This window comes from Halichoerus grypus, chromosome 3 (genome assembly GCF_964656455.1).
Source record: "Halichoerus grypus chromosome 3, mHalGry1.hap1.1, whole genome shotgun sequence".
Lineage (NCBI taxonomy): Eukaryota > Metazoa > Chordata > Mammalia > Carnivora > Phocidae > Halichoerus > Halichoerus grypus.
Window position 1 is genome coordinate 201,285,371 of NC_135714.1, and position 17,093 is coordinate 201,302,463.

At 43.6% G+C, this 17,093-nt stretch overlaps 1 protein-coding gene across 9 annotated transcripts in view; it reads left to right on the plus strand.

The window, feature by feature from the left end:
- Positions 1 to 6,577: 6,577 nt before the first annotated feature.
- Positions 6,578 to 17,093, plus strand: part of LOC118540572 (uncharacterized) — a 34,794-nt gene continuing 24,278 nt past the window's right edge. For 6 of the 9 annotated variants that reach the window (XM_078069880.1, XM_078069879.1, XM_078069882.1 and 3 more), the window contains exon 1: positions 7,161 to 7,406. The gene's annotated coding sequence lies outside the window, so the exon portion shown is untranslated. Of the gene's footprint in view, positions 6,690 to 7,159; positions 7,508 to 17,093 lie in introns of those variants that run through there. The other 3 variants (XM_036099816.2, XM_036099820.2, XM_036099815.2) reach the window with 3 other exon arrangements.

Genomic DNA, 17,093 nt, shown 5'->3' on the forward strand with positions numbered 1-17,093 from the left:
CGTCCTGGGCCTCCATGCCAGCCAGCGCCCGGCAGCTTTCAGGAGATGAGACAGCTGGCTGATGAGGCAGGGCTCCCTCCCGAGGAGGCAGGGCTCCAGACCCACGCATGGCGCCCAGAAGCACAGACTATGACAAAGAGTAAGCCCCCAGCATTTTGTCATCCCAAACCTTCTGGTGCCCTTCTGCTGTCTGCTCTTCCATGGCCCCTCATGACTGATACGTGTGGGTACTCGTATCTCCTCCAAGGGCTGCTGGAGGGAGTCACCCTTCACTCTTCCCTACCTGAGGGAGTGAAACAGCCAAAACTCGCGTCCCCGGGTTTCCTAGAAGCTTCTGTGTTTGCTCCAATGGGCCAGTCACCCTTTCAGTGCCTTTGCATATTGCTCCAGTCTTTCCTGGAAACCCGAGGAGACTTAGAAAATTTCCCAAAGCTCGGGAATTCTGGGAGGCTCTCTGTGTGCATCTTTTGCTGTGGGCTCCTAAACATACCGAGGAGATTCTGCAGAGGCTCTGGTGAGCAGGTCGGCCCCTTCCTACCATTCCGGGTACAAAGCAGTGACTCCTGGGCCCTGAGCTGACTTATTAAGAAACCTGAAAACTCAGTTGGGTAACAGAAGCCATTCATGACCCTTTCCAGCCCGTGGGAGGGGTTTGTGGACCTGAGTTAGTACTTAAAAAATCTTTAGGGGGCCCAGTTGGTGCCAGGAAGCCTTCCCTGGGGGCTGCAGGTGTGCATATAGAGTTGCTGGCATGTGGAGGACGTGCCTCATATTTTCCAGAGCCTAAGACAAGACCAGAGTGTCCTTTCCGAGTCTCCCCGGCTGGTGGGAGCAGGTCCTTGCATCAAGAGGGAACCTGGAATATTTCAGGGGGCCCAGCCTTTGAACTAGCATCAGGCAGTGCATGGGGAGCCTGGAGGTCCTGGTTTATGTATGTCTTCGGGTTCCCTTTATATCATCTTCGGTAGACTGACAACCTTCACGAACTGAGAAACTGTATACCACATTGTATAACAACAATCACACAAAAGATCCATGACAAGAACTGTAATAATAAATGGTGAATCACAACAGTAACAGTCACGATGATGATCATGATGATACAAATGTTAATCAGCTTAAAGAAGATAATATTAAAGTAAAGAGTTGGAGATTGAGAATGGATTTCTTTGAGTAAATGACAATGTACTGATATAGGGCCTCATGGTATAGTTTGGAGACAGAGTCCTAGGACCGCACCATGAAATGCGGTCTGTGATGGCAAAGAAGGGCGGTCGCAGGGAAAAGGAAACAAGCCACATGAGGCCATGGGTGAAAGTGGGGCCCCTTGCACCAGCACCGGGACACATCACTACCGAGCGTCGGTCAGGGACCCTGGTCCAGGTCCTGCCAACCACAGGCCACTCAGAAGCTTTCTGTGGTTCTGCCACATGGATGGCTGGGCAGGGTTCCCAACCAGGAAGGAGTGACCAGACCCACACTGCCCCCTCAGAAGCCCCGCCTACATGGGGCATTGAGCCCCCAGCTCTACATCAGATCTCACCTCCTGTCTACCCGTCTGCCATCTAGTTTTCCCGGGCCCCATTATGTTAGAAGTATCTCCATACCATGATTGGAGGGCATCATCCTTGGTACTTCCCCACTAGCAGGGGGCAAAACAGGCCGGCACCTGTGGTTCTGGGGCTTCCAGAGAGGACTTAGATGATTCTGAGTTTGCTCAGACTGGCAGATAGCCCTCTACAGGACTTGTAGTCAAGCTCCAGGCTTGCACACCTGAGGTGCTTAGAAAATTTCCAGAGGTTCATGCAGTCCTACTGGTTCCTAGAGCTCAAAAGAGAACTTAGAAAAATCTGTGGAGTCTCTGGAAGAGGGTGAAGAACTCTGCTGCCAGTCCAGAGAGAAAGGAGCAGTTCCATTGCCTGAAAGAGACTCCTACATCAAAGTTCTTGTGTTGGAGGAGAACATTGAAAAAACAGAAACCAAACGAATATGCCTTAAACCAGTGGAAATTTCTCTAGGACAATACTGGCCAAAGCCTGAATCCAACCTCAGGAAGACAGAATTCCCTATGCCTTCCAATGCTGTCATGATTCACGAGTCAAAATACAGAATGGGAAAGCCACCTGCTCAACCATTCAGCCCAGGGACATCCCTGCTCAGGTGGCAATGCGCATTGGCAAAGTCCCATATGTGGGAGAGGGCCAGGGGTAACAAAAGGAATAACAAGAAGAGTAAGACGTCTCTTGATGTATCCCAGTCAACAAATGTTGACGCACAAGCATGCACACACGCACACACAGAGTCACTCGTGGATGAAGAAATGAGGGCAGAAGGTTTGTCTTTGTGTATACCAGTGCCGATAGGTAGTGGAGAGAATGTTCCAGGGTGAATTCATACGTAGGAAGTATTTTCTGACATGGAGTAGCCTAGGCATGTGGAGGGACTATCTTTATGTCTTTCTGCATGTGTTCATGGGACATTAAACTCAGTGTGCATCTGTGTATCCTGGGCTTTGGAGTGTAGGTCTCCACTGCAAGATTTCTGGAGAGGACTGGGTCTATTGCTGGGTCTGAGGACATGCCAGTTGTGGTGTTTGGAAAGTCAGCTGATGCTGGGCATGGGATGTTTCCATTTTTGCAATATGGGACCCATGTTCAGTGACTTAGAAGAACTGAATGTGGAAGTGTTTGTGTGATACGGGGGGTAGGGGGTTTTGTTTTCATGCTTCCTACTGGTATTGAGTGTTGTCAATGTAAGTTCAATCTTTGGCAGGTTGTCAAAGTAAGTTCAATGGTGTGTTCTTAAGGGGCAATGGGGCTGGGCCATCTACATAGCTTTTGGCATGTTTATTATACATTTTGTGGTTCACCTGGGGGTTATATGGGATAAGTGTGTGCATTTGGGACTGCAGGTGTGTGTGCATATTGCCTGGCCTTGGTCAGATTTGGGATTTTGTATTTGGACACAAGTTTGTTTTATATGCATTCAGAAATGAGAGGAGTATGTATTTGTGTTCTATATGAAGATGGTATTTGAATTCATAGACTTTTGTGGTTAGAAAGACTGCAGGTAAATGGTGTATTCGAAAATTAGGAGCAAAAGACCCTCTGCTTTAATAATGGAGGTTTTTAGGGAGATGTAAATGAGTCAGGAATAATTTTTTCTGATGTTCTAAGCTACATAGTATTAATTATCTTATAAAGTTGTCCCAATTGCCACTAACAAAAAAGTTACCTGCCACCTTTCATTAAATGAATAGCAAAGATGATTACTGAAGGCTCCCCTCTGACATACACACCCGCCATCTCTGCCAGTGCTTGTGCTGTTGGGGGCATCCCAAGGGACCAGGAACACATTGTGCTGGCTGTGATGACCCAGGGAGGGCATCGTTGGCCCTCCAGGACCAGTAAACTTTTCCAAATATATTCATGGACATAGAAACTGCTCTTGTCCTCCTGAAAAGGCTGGAGAGGGTGAACTTGCAGCCAGGAGCTTCCTCAGAATTATCTGCATCAGCTTAGAGCCCAGCACCCTTCAGAACACTGTAAGACATAAGGACGCTGACCAGGAGGGGCTGGCTCCTCAGGAGGCTGGAATGAGGGAGCTGTCATGAACCTGGAGCTCCACCGTTAACTGTCCGATCTCAGGAAGGCCATTTGGAGGGACTGGCCTGGAACATGGCTGGAGAGTGAATTTTCATCACAGACTCATTGTTTGTGTTCTTCGTCTCCCACTTTTCTACCTCTGGGTTGTTGTGCTTTCTTCACTTTCAACATGGCATGATTACAGTATTAATATACACACCCACACGTGAACGTATTTTCATCATGAAAAAAAAATGAGACAAATGGTGTCTGAGCATTCCAAAGATCTCAGCAGAATTTCAGGACAAAGGCAAACAAATGTCTCAACACCGGGGGACACCATATTCACAAATTTCATACTTTATACCCTCTCATGTGGTCAAGTCCCCAGGTAGAGGAATCAGAATCTCCAAGCTCAAGCTCCTTCATTCCACCCTCCTAAACCCAACAGAGAAACCGCTTCATTCCACAACAGCTCCCTAGTTTGACTCACAGCACAACTCTGCTCTCAGCTGGAGGCTCCCTCAGATGTCAGGATATTCAGGGCACTTGACGGTGTGCGGGGCAGGGACCTCTGCAGCTCCATCTGTTAAATGTGTGTTTCTTTTTCGGTGGGACGAGTGTGAACACTGAACTCACCTGTGCGAAACAGCTCACATCACATCCCAGGAATGATGTGAACACAGGTTCTCTTACACACATGCATTCCACCTACTCATCAGGCCATCAGAGTGACCCTCTTCCAAGTGCCATCCTCCAGTCATTATGATTATGTAGGGCTGTGTCAGTTCCTCAAAAGGGGACTCATTCTTTAGTGAAGGCATTTTTCTTTTTTTCCTTTTATTACTTTCTCATGATTTTTTAAAATTCTATTTTCTGTTATGTTAGTCACCATACAATACATCATTAGTTTTTGATGTAGTGGTCCATGATTCATTGTTTTCATATAACACCCAGTGCTCCATGCATAACGTGCCCTCCTTAATAACCATCACTGGGCTAACCCATCCCCTCACTCCCCTCCCCTCTAAAACCTTCAGTTTGTTTCTCAGAGTCCATAGTCTCTCATGGTTCGTCTCTCCCTCCGATTTCCCCCCCTTCATTTTTCCCTTCCTTCTCCTAATGTCCTCCGTGCTATTCCTTATGTTCCACAAATAAGTGAAACCACATGATAATTAACTTTCTCCGCTTGACTTATTTCACTTAGCATAATCTCCTCCAGTCCCAACCATGTTGATGTAAAAGTTGGGTATTCATCCTTTCTGATGGCTGAGTAATATTCCATTGTATATATGGACCACATTTTCTTTATCCATTCATCTGTTGAAGGGCATCTTGGCTCTTTCCACGGTTTGGCTATTGTGGACATCGCTGCTATGAACATTGGGGTGCATATGGCTCTTCTTTTCACTACATCTGTGTCTTTGGGGTAAATACCCAGTAGTGCAATTCCTGGGTCATAGAGTAGCTCTATTTTTAATTTTTTGAGGCACCTCCACACTGTTTTTCAAAGTGGCTGTACCAACTTGCATTCCCAACAACAGTGTAAAAGAGTTCCCCTTTCTCCACAACCTCTCCAACATTTGTGGTTTCTTGCCTTGTTAGTGAAGGCATTTTTCTAAGGAATGCCTGGAAAATATTTCTTCATTTTATTACTACTATAACAAAAACATAGAAGTAATTATACTTCAATGCACTCTTTCTTTTCACTCCTCAGCTTTCATGGGACCTAATTCTCAGCCAGGGAAATAGAGATTCAGAGATGTGGGCAGACCTTAGTCTACTAAGTCACCATCTTATAAGCTTGGCTTTTCATAGGGAACTTCCAAACAATGCGCATCCTACGTGCACCCACTTATCACTTCGGTCAACTTCCAGCCTCCTGAAGCATTCTATGTGTAAACCAGAACACAGAAGATTTGATGGAGAAGGTGGGTTGGAGGCTGGATGGTTTACACTGGCAGAACTGTATCACTTGACTTCTATGTAGAGAGAGGGGGATGAAGACTGAATGGGGGAGAGGTTCAGGTAGCTGGATTCCTTGGCCCCAAATCATATACAGCCTTCCTTAGTCTGTGTCCAGTTCCCCACTGATCTGAGATGAGTCAGGTGAGCTCAGGTGAAGTGATCTCCACCCTGGAGGCACTGTGGGCAGGGCTCCCCCGACTCCCTCCACAGGATCCCCAGTGTTTACTGTTCCCCTGCCTAAGAGAACATTATCTTTCCAGAACTTAAATCTATGAGTCCAGATATTTAATTTTTTTTTTAAAGATTTTATTTATTTATTTGACAGACAGAGAGATATCAAGAGCAGGAACACAAGCAGGGCGAGTGGGAGAGGGAGAAGCAGGCTTCCCGCCGAACAGGGAGCCCGATGTGGGACTCGATCCCAGGACCCTGGGATCATGATCTGAGCCGAAGGCAGACGCTTAACGACTGAGCCACCCAGGCGCCCTATTTAATATTTTTAAAAAAGGTAAAAGTTGGAGAAATTTGTGTAGGTTTTGGGAAAACCAGAAGAGTTCTTCTTCAGGAATCATCTTTGAGAAATTTCTGCAGCAAGAGTAGTTGGGATTTAGTTTTGCCAAATTCCCTCTAGTATGAACTTCAGAATTTATGAAGGAGATAGAAAAGATTTTCACTTACATATTTCACAATTAATATTTATTAAGGGTATAAATAAGGCAACTGAAATCTGAGAATCCAGTTTTACTGTGTTTACTGTTCTTGTCAGAGAACAGGCATTTCAATCAGGTGTATATAGAAATAATGAAAAACTAATATTGTCCACACTTGACACAAAATATTTAGAGATAGAAAAAACGCAGATTAAAACATCTGACTTTTCAAAATTAAAAACGTTCTTTCGGGTAACTCCGGAGTAAAGATAAAGAAAAATGTGAAATGTAGGAACTCAGGCAATTTGCTGATGTCATGCACATTTGGCTCAAAGGTATCTGAATTCATACATCTTCTCCAGATGTGCGCAATCACACCGAGGCCTCGGCCGTCCACCCTCACTGCCGATGCTGGGCCCGCGAAGTCCTTCCGCCGCCCCGCGAGCAGGGAAGACAAACGGAAGCTACCGTCTGCGGTTTCGCACAGGTGAGTTCGGCGTTCACACCCGTCCCACCGAAAAAGAAACACACATTTCACAGGTGGAGCTGCAGACGTCCCTGCCCCGCACACCGCCTGCATCTCCGCAGAGGTCCCCGCACCCGGGCCGCCCCTCCGAGCCCGCGGACCCCCAGGCACGCACAAAGGGTTTTTTTATTTAAGCCGTTCTCAAACTGTTGAGAAGGAAACAGCTCCGCACTCCATATTGCTGGCGCCAACGCTACGCTGTTACCTTAGAGTACCTGACTCATTAACCTGTTACCTTAGAGTACCTGAATCATTAACCTGAAGCCGAGTAGGGCAGCCCGGCCCCACAGAACACCCTACGCTTTCACCCGGACGCAGAAGCGCCGACCCAGGCTCTGTGCGCGGAAGTACGCGCAGACCGGAAACGTCCTGGAGGTGGGGCGGAGGCACGCGCCCGGCTCGCACAAACCCTTCCCTCCGGGCCCCGCCCCACCCGCGCTCGCCGTTTCCGGCCCACCCGGAAGCAGATTTCCCGGATGGAAGGGCGTCTGCGCTGGCGTGAGTTTCAGCGGTTCCAGTTGTACCTGGCACGTCGCTGCCCCCGGTGTTGCGTCCTTCACACCCGGAGTCCGGGGCCTCGCGCACCTCACAGCCCCCACCTCCGCCAGCCTCGCCCGCGGGGAGCCCCGCCCGGTCGCGAGACGCTGTGCTGCTGGTCTGGATCCGCGTCTGTTTCCGGTAGGCTGGCTCCCAAGCCGTCTCCGCCCCAACTCTTCTGCTTCTGTTCTTTGCACCGTCTCCCCTCCGCACCCGGCGCGTGTCAAGTCCCCGCTCGCGAGGTGCGTTCTCGCCCTTCGCGGCACCGGGAGGGCGGCACCAGGACGCTTCGCCCTCTTGACGTCGAATCCCGTAGACCCAGTCCTGAATTCTCCTCCACGCGTCGTTCGGGGTCGGCCCGGCTGCTCCTCGGGCCCCTCCACGGGCACCTCCTCAGGGAGGCCTCGTGCTGGGGCGCTCACCCGCCCCATCCTCTGACACCCCTTGTTCTGTCCCGTCCCTTCCCACTGGCTGTGCCACCAGAGAGTGTGCTTTCCCTGGGCAGGGACATGTTCATTCTCCTTGTGAATGTGGAGTTGGGGCAGGGGGATAAGGGGAAAGAGAGACCGGGGGAGAACCAGGGAAACAGAGCCAAGGAGAGGGACGAGAAAAAGCGGGGGTAAAATTGAGGATAGGGAAGTGGGTCCGATGGGCTTCACTTTTTATATTAACAGCCAAAATTTAGTTTACCCAGTTAGTCTAATATTGCACATCTTTCTCCCCTTGGGTGACCTTTTACCGTAGTGGGCTGTGAACTCTTTCCCAGTTAAGTATGTTTATGTTCTCTTTGCCATGTCTCTGGAAACGATCAAGGATATGCTGGATTGTTGTGGAACTTTGTTGAAAGAGCGCCCATCTGTTCATAATTGAATAAATTACTCAGCTGTTTCCGTTGCTGACCTTCTTTCGTGTTTTCCAGTGCTACTAATTAGGTCTTCTTAATTTCATATTTTTTGATAGTTTAATAGGATGTTCTGGAAAAGAGGAATTAAATATTAGAAATTGTGAGTAAAACTATGACAGAGAAGCGGCTCTTGCTCAGGAATTGAGATGTATGATCTGAAGTTTCTGGGGTAGGAGTGTGAAGGGCAAAACCTGCCACACTGTCCCATCCAGGCCATGTCGTTCCTGTGAGGACAGTGCTGTTCCTCAGGGGGTCGCAAGATAGCTTGAAAAAAGTCCAGACTTTTTAAACCAAGCATAGAACAGAAGTATCTCTCCAAGGAGGAGGGAGGCAGAAGCGGGTTGACTGTGTGAAGGGAGTCTGGAGAGGGAGTAAGAGTGGTGTTTGGGGCTGAGGGACCCGGGAATGGAAGAGAGACAGAAGCTCAGGAGCAGGAGAAATGGAAGCGTCTGCTCTGACCCTGTGCTCAGCAGCTACTAGCAGAGACTATGGGGTCTGTGTTTTCAAGGGAACATAGGTCCAGTGCATATACTCACTGCTGCCACACTGTGTGGGCTTCACTAGGATAGGAGTGTGTTCTGAAGAAACAGAAAAATCCATCTGTTGATCTTCATATAGGAGTTCAATGCTCCTGAATTCACCAGTGTTTCAGCGAACAGCAGAGGACTGTCTCTGCCACATAGCGAATTCCTTGTTTGTGGCTGCCGTACAGCAAAGTGTTCTGTTGACTGGAAGCCCTAAAAGTCATCTCCACACTCAGGAGTGACGCTCAAGATTGATCTTGCCTGAGAAAGCAGCTTTTCATGTGTCCTTTTTAATTTAGTGTTTCCTTGTTTCATTCTTTAATCTTTTATTTAATCTTTCTTTTAACTTTTACTAATTATCTTCTTTGTAAAACTTGAAATGTCAGTTAAACTCTTGCTTCCTTTTACTTTCTTAGTTTGTAAAGTTGAACAATTGGTTCATTCATTTTCAAAACTTCTTTAATAAGTATAAAATTTAAACATTTTTTCTTCTTTTAAAAAAAGATTTATTTGAGAGAGCACGTGCCCACTCCAGTTGGGGGGGCAGCAGAGGGAGAGACAGAGAGAATGTCAAGCAGACTTCACTCTGAGTGCAGAGCCTGATGTGGGGCTCAGTCTCATGACCCTGAGATCATGACCTGAGCCGAAATCAGGAGTCAGATGTTTAACTGAGTTACCCCCGCAGGTGCCTCTAAAGTTTACACATTTTTTTCAGGATAATAACTGTGGTCTTATCCCATGGTTTTGACATTTTTTCTGGAGGGTCAAACAGTTCTAGGACATCCTCACTGAGTCTCCCCTGTCAGCGTAGACCTGTCAGTACAGGACTTTCAACATTCAGGAGGCTCATCCATGAATTAATGTCAGCAAGAATGATGCCCATGAACTAATGGGGACCAAAAGAAAAAAACAAAAACAAAAAGACGAGTGGGATGAGATAGTGTGAGATGAAGAGACATGCTGATGAATGGGCCCCACCTTTCCCTGGATTAAAGGAGACAAGAAGGCAACAGCTAGACATAACAGCAGCCCAGAAACACTTTCTTTTTAAATTCAAATTTCAGATTGGAAGATACCCTAATATTTAAGTGCTAAAAGGATCGATCAAATAGGGAGTAAAATTAGTTTATAAGTAATAACATAAAATTCATGATATGGCAGGGAATAACAGGACCCAAACATAAAGTTAGAGATAAACAACCTAACTGAGATTAAAAGTAATTCCTCACCTGTTAACGGGAAGATGGCATAAACAGGAGATGCGAGTGCAGGAATACTTCAATGGTTGAAAGCATCTACCTCCAAAATTACCTACCTCATTTGTGAAATAAGTTACCAACTATCCGATGAATGAAAGAGGAAAGACAAGTCTATGGAAATTCATCTGTTATAGCAAAGGTTTGAAATAGCATTTATTTTTACATGGGAGTTGGAATTGACATGCAAGACCTAATAGGATTGCCAGGTTTTTTTGAGAAATGACCAAAATGACTTGAGATACAGTGGAATATTTATTGTGCTCCTTACTGGAATTATTTCATTGTGGGAGCTAGAAGATTTTTTTTTTTTTTTTTAAGATTTTATTTAGTTATTTGACAGAGAGAGAGAGTCCAAGTAGGCAGAGAGGCAGGCAGAGGGAGAGGGAGAAGTAGGCTCTCCGCTGAGCAGGGAGCCTGATGCAGGGCTCGATCCCAGGACCCCGGAATCATGACCTGAGCCGAAGGCAACCGCTTAACCAACTGAGCCACCCAGGCGCCCTGAAGATTTTTTTTTTTTAAAGCCAGAAGATTTTCTCTCTGCAGCAGTAGAAATGCCACTTAAATGTATAATTCAGTTGTAAATGAGATACTGATGAAACTATTTACTACGCTGTGTCGTGTGTTAACATTTTCTTTCCTGTTAGCCAAAATATAAAGTATAAGGTTGGCTTCCCATTTTAATAAATTAGTAAATTCTTTTCTAAATTTAAATTTTACGTAGTTAACATACTGTGCAATATTAGTTTCTGGAGTACAATTCAGTGATTCATCACTTACATACAACATCCAGTGCTCATCATAACAAGTGCCTTCCTTAATACCCATCACCCATTTAGCCCATCCCCCACCCACCTGACTCCATAAGCCCTCAGTTTGTTCTCTATTGTTGAGTCTCTTGGCTTGTTTCCCTCTGTCCTTTTTTGCTTTCTCCCTTCCCATATGTTCATCTCTTTTCGTTCTTAAATTCCACATATGAGTGAGATAATACAGGATTTGTCTTTCTCTGACTTATTTCACTTAGCATAATACACTCTACTTCCATCCACCTTGTTGCAAGTGGCAAGATTTCATTTTTTTGATGGCTGAGTAGTATTCCATTGCATATATACACACCACATCTTTATCCACTCATCAGTTGATGGACATTTGGGCTCTCTCCTTAGTTTGGCTATTGTTGATAAACATCGGGGTGCATGTCCCCCTTTGAATCCGTACATTAGGATCCTTTGGGTAAATACCTTGTACTGCAATTGCTGGATGGTGGGGTAGTTCTATTTTTAACATCTTGAGGAACCTCCATACTGTTCTCCAGAGTGGCTGTACCAGTTGGCATTCCCACCAACAGTGTTAAGAGGGTTCCCCTTTCGCCACATCCTTGCCAACACCTGTAGTTTCTTGTGTTGTTAATTTTAGCTATTCTGAACAGGTATGAGGTGGTATCTCATTGTGGTTTTGATTTGTATTTCCCTGAGGATGACTGATGTTGAGCATCTTTTCATGTGTCTGTTGGCCATCTGGATGTCTTCTTTGGAAAAGGTGTCTATTCATGTCTTCTGCCCATTTCTTAACTTGGTTGTTTTTTGGGTGTTAAGTTTGATAAGGTCTTTGTAGATTTTGGTTACTAATCCTTTATTCGAGATGTTTTTTGCAGGTATGTTCTCCCATTCATAGGCTGCCTTTTAGTTTTGTTGGTTGTTTCCTTCACTCTGCAGAAGCTTTTTATCTTGATGAAGTCCCAATAGTTCATTTTTGCTATTGTTTCCCTTGCCTTTGGAGATGTGTCTAACAAAAAGTTGCTGTGGCCAAGGTTGAGGAGGTTTCTGCCTGTGTTCTCCTCTAGGATTTTAATGATGCCTGTCTCACCATTAAGTCTTTCATCCACTTTGAGTTTATGTTTGTGTATGGGGTAAGAAAATGGTCCAGTTTCATTCTTCTACATGTGGCTGTCCAATTTTCGCAACACCATTTCTTAAAGAGACTGTCTTTTTTCCATTGGGTATTTTTTCCTGCTTTGTTGAAGATTAATTGACCATAGGGTTGAGGGTCCATCTCTGGGGTCTCTACTCTGTCCCATTGATCTCTGTGTCTGCTTTGTGCCAGTACCATGCTGTCTTGATGATTACAGCTTTGTCATATAGCTTGAAGTCAGGCATTTTGATGTCATCAGCTTTGGTTTTCTTTTTCAACATTCCTCTGGCTATTCGGGGTCTTTTCTGGTTCCATACAAATTTTAGGATTGTTTATTCCAGTTCTCTGAGAAATGAAGATGGTATTTTGATAGGGATTGTACTGAATGTGTAGATTGCTCTGGGTAGCATAGATATTTTAACAATATTTATTCTTCCAATCCATGAGCCTGGAATGTTTTTCCATTTCTTTGTGTCTTCCTCAATTTCTTTCATAAGTGTTCTGTAGTTTCTAGAGTACAGATCCTTTACTTGGTTAAGTTTATTTCTAGTTATCTTATGGTTTTGATGCCATTGTAAATGGGATCGATTCTTAATTTTTGTTTGTTCTGTCTCATTGTTAGTGTATAGAAGTGCAACTGATTTCTGTGCATTAATTTTATATCCTGCCACATTGCTGAATTTCTGTATGACTTTTAGCATTTTTGGGGTGGAGTCTTTTGGGTTTTCCACATAAAGTATCATGTCATCTGTGAAGAGAGAGTTTAACTTCTTCGCCAATTTGAGTGCCTTTTATTTCTTTTTGTTGTCTGATTGCTAAGGCTAGGACTTCTAGTACTATGTTAAACAACAGTGAGGAGAGTAGTGTTCCTGACCTTAGGAGAAAAGCTCTCAGTTTTTCTGCATTGAGAATGATATTCACTGTGGGCTTTTCATATATGGCTTTTATGATATTGAGGTATGGTCCTTCTATCCCTACACTGTGGAAAGTTTTAATCAAGAAAGGATGCTGTACTTTGTCAGATGCTTTTTCTGCATCGATTGAGAGGATCATATGGTTCTTGTCCTTTCTTTTATGAATATACTAGATCACTACATTTGTATCTTTGGGGTAAATACCCAGTAGTGCAATTGCTGGGTTGTAGGGTAGCTTTGTTTTCAACTTTTTGAGGAAATTCCATACTGTTTTCCAGAGGGCTGCACCAGCTTGCTTCCCACCAACAGTGTAGGAGGGTTCCCCTTTCTCCGCATCCTCGCCAACATCTCTCATTTCCTGACTTAATTTTAGCCATTCTGACTGGTGTGAGGTGGTATCTCATTGATGTTTTGATTTGTATTTCCCTGATGCTGAGGGTTTTGAGCACTTTTTCATGTGTCTTTTGGCCATTTGGATGTCTTTTTTGCAGAAATGTCTGTTCATGTCTTCTGCCCATTTCTTGATTAGATTAGTTGTTCTTTAAGTGTTGAGTTTGGTAAGTTCTTTATAGATTTTGGATACTAGCCCTTTATCTGATATGTCATTTGCAAATATCTTTTCCCATTCTGTCAGTTGTCTTTTGGTTTTGTTGACAGTTTCCTTTGCTGTGCAAAAGCTTTTTATCTTGATGAAGTCCCAATAGTTCATTTTTTGCCCTTGCTTCCTTGCCTTTGGTGATGTGTCTAGGAAGAAGTTGCTGTGGCTGAGGTCGAAGAGGTTGCTGCCTGTGTTCTCCTCAAGGAGTTTGATAGATTCCTGTCTCACATTGAGGTCTTTCATCCATTTTGAGTCTATTTTTGTGTGTGCTCTAAGGAAATGGTCCAGTTTCATTCTTCTGCATGTGGCTGTCCAGTTTTCCCAACACCATTTGTTGGAAGAGACTGTCTTTTTTTCCATTGGGCATTCTTTCCTGCTTTGTCAAAGATTAGTTGACCATAGAGTTGAGGGTCCATTTCTGGGCTCTCTATTCTGTTCCATTGATCTATGTGTCTGTTTTTGTGCCAGTACCATACTGTCTTGATGATGACAGCTTTGTAATAGAGCTTGAAGTCCGGAATTGTGATGCCAACAGCTTTGCTTTTCTTTTTCAACATTCCTCTATTTGGGGTCTCTTCTGGTTCCATACAGATTTTAGGATTATTTGTTCATTTCTTGAAAGAAGTTGATGATATTTTGATAAGGATTGCATTAAATGGCTAGATTGCTCTAGGTAGCATAGACATTTTCACAGTATTTGTTCTCCCAACCCATGAGCATGAAATGTTTTCCCATTTCTTTGTGTCTTCCTCAGTTTCTTTCATGAGTATTCTATAGTTTTTTGAGTAGAGTTTCTTTGCCTCTTTGGTTAGATTTATTCCTAGGTATCTTACCGTTTTGGGTGCAGTTGTAAATGGGGTCAACTCCTTAATTGCTCTTTCTTCTGTCTTGTTGGTATATAGAAATGCAACTGATTTCTGTGCATTGATTTTATATCCTGCCACTTTACTGAATTCCTGTATGAGTTCTAGCAGTGGTGGGGTGGAGTCTTTTGGGTTTTCCACATAAAAGTATCATATCATCTGCAAAGATTGAGAGTTTGACTTCTTTGCTGATTTGGATGCCTTTTAGTTCTTTTTGTTGTCTGATTGCTGTGGCTAGGACTTCTAGTACTGTGTTGAATAGCAGTGGTGATAGTGGACATCCCTGCTGTGTTCCTGACCTTAGGGGGAAAGCTCTCAGTTTTTCCCCATTGAGTAGGATATTTGTGGTGGGTTTTTCATAGATGGCTTTTATGATATTGAAGTATGTGCCCTCTGTCCCTACACTGTGAAGAGTTTTAATCAAGAAAGGATGCTATACTTTGTAAAATGCTTTTTGTGCATCGATTGAGAGGATCATAATGATTCTTGTTCTTTCTTTTATTAATGTATTGTATCACATTGATTCATTTGCAGATGTTGAACCAACCTTGCAGCCCAGGAATAAATCCCACTTGGTCGTGGTGAATAATTCTTTTAATGTACTGTTGGAACTTATTGGCTAGTGTTTTGGTGACAATTTTTGAATCCATGTTCATCAGGGATATTGGTCTGCAATTCTTTTTGATGGGGTTTTGGCTGGTTTTGGGATCAAGGTAATGCTGGCCTCATGAAATGAGTTTGGAAGTTTTCCTTCCATTTCTATTTTTTGGAACAGTTTCAGAAGAATAGGTATTAATTCTTCTTGAAATGTTTGGTAGAATTCCCCTGGGAAGCCATCTGGCCCTGGGCTCTTGTTTCTTGGGAGATTTTTGATGACTACTTCAATTTCCTTAATGGTTATAGGTCTGTTCAGGTTTTCTATTTCTTCCTGGTTCAGTTTTTGGTAGTTTATATTTCTCTAGGAATGAATCCATTTCTTCCACATTATCTAATTTGCTGACATATAGTTGCTCGTAATATGTTCTTAGAATTGTTTGTATTTCTTTGGTGTTGGTTGTGATCTCTCCTCTTTCATTAATGATTTTATTTAGGTCCTTTATCTTTTCTTTTTCATAAGTCTGGCCAGGTTTCAAAGAATCAGCTCCTAGTTTTGTTGATCTGTTCTACTGTTCTTTTGATTTCTGTTTCATTGATTTCTGCTCTGATCTTTATTATGTCTCTTCTGCTGGGTTTAGGCTTTATTTGCTGTTCTTTCTCCAGATCCTTTAGGTGTAGGGTTAGGTTGTGTATTTGAGACCTTCCTTGTTTCTTGAGAAAGGCTTGTATTGCTATATACTTTCTTCTTAAGACTGCCTTTGCTGTATCCCATAGATTTTGAACAGTTGTGTTTTCATTTTCATTGGTTTCCATGAATTTTTTTAATTTTTCCTTAATTTCCTGGTTGACCCATTCATTCTTTAGTAGTATGCTCTTTAGCCTCCATGTATTTGAGTTCTTTCCAACTTTCCTCTTATGATTGAGTTCTAGTTTCAAACCACTGTGGTCTGAAAATATGCAGGGAATGACCCCAATCTTTTGGTACCCGTTGAGACCTGATTTGTGACCTAGGATGTTGTCTATTCTGGCGAATGTTCCATGTACACTAGAGAAGAATGTGTATTCTGCTGCTTTGGGATGGAATGTTCTGAATATATCTGTGAAGTCCATCTGGTCCAGTGTGTCATTTAAAGTCTTTATTTCCTTGTTGATCTTTTGCTTACATGATCTGTCCATTTGAGTGAGGGGGGTATTAAAATCCCCTGCTATTTTGTATTGTTGTTGATGTGTTTGATTTTGTTATTAATTGCTTATATAAGTGGCTGCTCCCATGTTAGGGGCATAGATATTTACATGATTGTTAGATCTTGTTGGATAGACCCTTTAAGTAGGATATAGTGTCCGTCCTCATCTCTTACTATAGTCTTTGGTTTAAAATCTAATTTGTCTGATATGAGGATTGCCACCCCCGCTTTCTTTTGATGTCCATTAGCATGGTAAATGGTTTTCCACCCCCTCACTTTCAGTCTGGAGGTGTCTTTGCGTCTAAAATGAGTCTCTTCCAGACAGCATATCGATGGGTCTTGTTTTTTTATCCAGTCTGATACCCTGTGTCTTTTGATTGGGGCATTTAGCCCATTTACATTCAGGGTAACTATTGAAAGATATGAATTTAGTGCCATTGTATTGCCTGTAAGGTGACTTTACTGTATACTGTTTCTGTTCCTTTCTGGTCTATGTTACTTGTAGGCTCTTTCTTTGCTTAGAGGACCCTTTTCAATAGTTCGTGTAGGGCTGCTTTTGTGTTTGCAAATTCTCTTAGTTTTTGTTTGTCCTGGAAGGTTTTTATCTCTCTCCTATTTTCACTGACAGCCTAGCTGGATATAGTATTCTTGGCTGCATACTTTTCTCATTTAGTGCCTGAATATATCATGCCAGTCCTTTCTGGCCTGCCAGGTCTCTGTGGATAGGTCTGCTGCCAAGCTAATGTTTCTACCGTTGTAGGTTACAGACCTGTTGTCCCGAGCTGCTTTCAGGATTTTCTCTTTATCTCTGAAACTTGTGAGTTTTACTCTTAGATTTTGGGGTGTTGACCTATTTTTATTGATTTTGAGAGGGGTTCTCTGTGCCCAGGACCTGGATTTTGATGCCTGTTTCCTTCTCCAAATTAGGGAAGTTCTCTGCTATAATTTGCTCCAATATACCTTCTGCCTCTCTCTCTTCTTTCTTCTTCTTCTGGGATCCCAATTATTCTAATGTTGTTTTGTCTTATGGTATCGTTTATCTCTCGAATTCTCCCCTCGCGATCCAGTAGTTGTTTA